Source organism: Artibeus jamaicensis, unplaced genomic scaffold, assembly GCF_021234435.1.
Source record: "Artibeus jamaicensis isolate MK-2021 breed Jamaican fruit bat unplaced genomic scaffold, CSHL_Jam_final contig_1715, whole genome shotgun sequence".
Classification (NCBI taxonomy): Eukaryota; Metazoa; Chordata; class Mammalia; order Chiroptera; family Phyllostomidae; genus Artibeus; species Artibeus jamaicensis.
In genome coordinates this window covers 3,320,341-3,324,900 of record NW_026521335.1, presented here as the reverse complement: position 1 = coordinate 3,324,900, position 4,560 = coordinate 3,320,341, and the positions used below count along the sequence as shown (strand labels likewise).

At 43.4% G+C, this 4,560-nt stretch overlaps 1 non-coding gene across 1 annotated transcript; it reads left to right on the top strand.

Annotated features, from left to right (window-relative positions):
- Positions 1 to 4,164: 4,164 nt before the first annotated feature.
- Positions 4,165 to 4,235, top strand: TRNAG-CCC (transfer RNA glycine (anticodon CCC)). The gene has a single exon. It is a non-coding gene; the product is annotated as a tRNA-Gly (tRNA).
- The last annotated feature ends 325 nt before the right edge of the window (positions 4,236 to 4,560 follow it).

Genomic DNA, 4,560 nt, shown 5'->3' with positions numbered 1-4,560 from the left:
CATTTCTATGGGGTAGACTCCAGGAGGAATTATAATATTTACACGCTTTCTATAGGATCCTATTTTTCTCTTCCTTCCTTCCTTCCTTCCTTCCTTCCTTCCTTCCTTCCTTCCTTCCTTCCTTCCTCCCTCCCTCCCTTTCTCCCTCCCTCCCTTCCTTCCTTTTCTTTTTGTTGTTTAGTTTTTATTTCATAATCATAACTCTGCAAACCAGCTAGACTTGGAAGGGGTAGGGAAAACATGGAACCCAATGAACTGCTGCAAGAGCACGAAGATTATAGGACATTCCAAGCAGATGGGGGTGAAGAGGTGCTCTCCTGAGCTACAGAAGGAATGGTCTGGTGGTTAAGATAAAACACAAGTCAAATGTATTAGAGTTGTCCACTGTCAGTGATGGTGATCTTCTTGCTGGTCTTGCATCCTGGACCTGTAGTGCTCCATGGCTGTCACGACATCCGTGCCGTCTTTCACCCGGCTGAAGACTATGTGCTTGTCGTCCAGCCACTCAAGGCACGGTAACCTATACAATTTTATTAACCAATGCCACTCCAATAAATTCAATATAAATTTTAAAGTATTAAAAAAAAGAAAAGCCCAAGGATTGAATGGTCCCAATTTTAAATTCTTGAGTCTGAGAGAGATCTACAAAAGGGTGAGGAAGTGAAAATTTTATTTCTTTGTTTTACCACACCCTCATCTGCTACTTGAGGGACCATGTGAGGGAAGCAATAATTTCATTAGGTTCTGGATAGATGTTAAAATGTTACTTTTCTGTCCCATGTAAAGATTTTTACTTTGTCTGCTTTTTTAAAAAAATTACATTTTATTTTTAGAGAGGGGGAGGGTGAAAGAAAGGAAGAGAAACATCAATCAGTTGCCTCTTGTGTGCCCCCAAGTGGGGACCCAACCCAAAGCCCAGGCATGTGCCCTGACCTGGAATCAGACCCTTTGGTTCCCGGGTCAGCACTTAACCCACTGAGCCACACCAGCCAGGGCTAATGTTTCGATATTAATATTTTCACTCTTTTACTCTCTGACCTACATTCAGCTGGGTGCAGGCCGAGCAGTGACCCAGGCACAGTCACCCCAGGGCCCAGTGCTGCTCTGCTCTGCCCTGTTGAGTGCCTAGAAAAGTCCAAGGATCAAATGACCAGATTTCAGACTCTCGTGTCTTTCAAAGACCTACACAAGAGAAATGTCCATTCCTAGTTTTGTGTTCTCCATCACATCACACCAGTCCTTTACAGCCTCCTCTTGACTTATTTTCAACTCTGAAGACCCACCCAATATCCTGTTGCTACCTTATACTCAAGCAAAACTGTTTTCTTGATTATTGTATTTCCTACCCCTTCCAATCACTCTGCTGAAAGTTCTCTGCTGTACAGTCTAATCATCCTGCTGCCTGTCTTGAAATTTATTTTCTCCACTGTCTGCCTGTGAGTGTGTGCATGTGTCTGAGTGTGTATGTGTGAGTTTACTTACACGCTTCTTTCTCTCTCTCCCATCGTTTAACAACCTTAAACTATAAAGTATGCTGGGCAATATTCTGTCTCCTGAGGATACATTATTTACATCTACAACCTTGGTTTCCCAGGAAACATGAATCTTTTTTATATGAAAGCATGGCTTTGGAAGACAGAGTCAAGTAAAACGTGATTTCGTTGATGCACAATTAATGTCAAAGTAAAAGTGGACACATTTCATGCTCAATTCAGATAGTCAGGAAAGTTTTTTCCAGAGGAAACGAGTTCTGAACTGAGACCTGAAGGATGAGAATAAATTAGAGAATGAAGAGGGACTTGTGAGAAACCATCCCCTTTAGAGAGAAGCCAGTATCTGAAAGTGAGAGAGCTCCTGACACGTCAAGTACATCACTGTTGCTGGACTTGAGAACTGGCAAAAGATATTCAGATGATGAGGATGGGGGTGAGGCAGAGGGGAAGCAGAGTACATTTCATAAATGTATTAAGGCATTTTAATGAAGAAATATGGAAACACTAGCTGGTTTTAGGCTACAGGTAGGTCCAGATTGAGGCTATGAAAGGGTTACTCAGAAAGCACTGTGGCAAATGGTTTGGAGTAGACTAGACAGGCTGTAGGGAGGCTGGCTTTTTACCTAGTTGTATTAACGGAGGTAAGAGTTGACAGATGGGAAAGTGTAGTCATAAACTGGCAGTAAGACAGCGGTGTACCCAGTAAACACTATCCGTTGATCATAGTGGACATAAAATTCTGTGCTGGGAGGATGAGAGGCTGTATCCAAAGCAGGTGGGAAGATCTGTTTTAGACAGCAGGATGGCTGGTGGTGAGAATAAATATACTAGGCAGGGGTAGGAACAGATCTGGGTGTTAGTTGGTGATTGACTGAAACACTTGAGGAAGTCCATACTCTGATGGATGCTATGACTGGGTCTGCTGATCACTCAGGGTTGCAGTAGAAGGTGGTGTGTGATGCTGACAGGGAGCTCACTGTGCATTGAGTTTTAACACTTGTGGCTCTGAGAACCATTAGAGGCTCTGACTTCTGAATTAGGATTGTGAGTTGGAAGTATAGTGTTGCAGTTTAGAAAGAAATGTGAAAATGAATGTAAATCTGGTTGATGTAGGTGGTAATTGAAAGTGTGTTGGCCATAGTTGGTGTGAGCATTGGGTATTGGGCAAATGGTAGATAGAGCCAAAGCTCTTCAAGGTCAAGGTAATATTCATTTTCCCTGTTGAGCTGAAGTTTATGGTTCACACTTGACCTAAATTGGCTTCTCAGCAGGAAGGTATAATTGCACGTCTGCAGTTGCTGTTTTCCAAAAAATAATAATGATTCCTAATCCTGTCATGTGGGAAAGCTTCCAGATTGCTTTCATTTTAATTTCCCCAGAGAAATTTGGGGAAAGAAATGTGTATTTTAGTTTTTATCAAAGGGCCAACCTGTTAACCTATCGATCATCAATTATTTTCTAAAATTAGTCTGATCCTTGTGTCAAATGGAGCCACAGCTGCAGTGCCGAAGAAATGGTTTTGCACAGCTTATGCCTTAAGCCTTTGGATGTTAACACAGCAAAATCACCTGTGGATGGAGCCTAAAGCAACTCAGTGTCCCACAGAACTGTTTGTTAGAATGACAGAAAAGCAGATATTTTGACTACAGGACTGATAGCTACTGGACTGAAAATTAAAAACATCACTCTGTTATGTTACTGCAGCAATAGCAATAAATGCCTTTCTTCCATTCATGTAATCATTCCCCTTCCTTTCCTCATAAATAGCCCTTAGCTTGGTCTCCCCATCAGAACACTATTTCGTCTTCTTCCAGAATCAAGGCTTCCCTAACAGCTATTCTTTTCTTTGACCTCAGTTAAGTGCTTGCTGCCTCTGAGTTTGAAAGGCTTATTCTTTTTAGGTTAACACTGATGTAACCAATACACCAGAGCCTATGCCTCATATGCATCTCAGAGTCACAGAGGCTAAAACTCCGAACAGCAGGGAGTCCGCTTCAGGAGAATTAGATTCTTCCAAACAATCGAACATCGATTGCAAACATAATATGAATCAGTCTTTTAAATAATCACGATATATCACAAGTCCATCCAAATGCTGTGAGCGCCTTAAAAACAGGCACACACGGTTGTTTAAAATGATCGTGGTCCATTTACCCAAATGTGTTTCATTGTTATCTGTATTTGGATTCTGGCCCTCCCCTTCTTCTACTTGCAGTCTAATTCTGCTTTCGCTTCTTATTTCTTCCCTGGACTCGAATTTAATTTGCCCGACCTAGCAAGCTGGATTCCTTTGTCAGACTCTCTAAGGTAATAGTTGGAGGCTGAATCTGGAAGATTCGGGGTCCTAAGCAAAGAAGGCATCTGGATGAACTTCCGATGTTTTCCTGCAGGGGCCCGTTGTTACAGTTGGAAAGAGCCTCTACCAGAGTTGTGGCTTGAGCTGACCAACGAGATATTTTGCTATTTAAATTTGAGTGTCCCCACTTTGTGGTGTTTCCTGATGCCTCCGTCGTCAGTGGCAAGTGTTTGACCAGAATGTGTGTGGGGGTTGGTGAGGTCCGTCTTCCAAGACAGCGGAGCCACGTTGTTGGCAGAGTTGTGGTTTGTGGGTTGCTGTAGAGATTTGTTTTCCGAAGAATGGAGTGGGGGTAGCTAAGGCTGGCTTGCCAGGGCATTGGTAGTTCAGTGGTAGAATTCTCGCCTCCCACGCGGGAGACCCGGGTTCAATTCCCGGCCAGTGCATGTGAGGTCTCCTTTTAGAACCCGACGACGGCCTGCCCAGGAAGGATCCTGTTGGCCTGGCCGTGTGTGGCTGTCAAGACCTCTTGCTCCGAAAAACTGACTTTCTTTTGAAAGGGGGAAAACGAACTGTAGAATCTGGGAACCAGCACTTGGGGGGCTCTTTCCTAATTCCTCTCGGACACGCCTTTGGACGGATTCCAGTCTGAGAATGCTGAGTGTGATTGCCTCTGAAGAAACCACAGGTGATTCATTTCCATCCCAGAGTCTCTGGAGAAGTCCCCTAAGCGCTAGTAGTTTTAAATATAAGACCGGTGACATTTGAGAA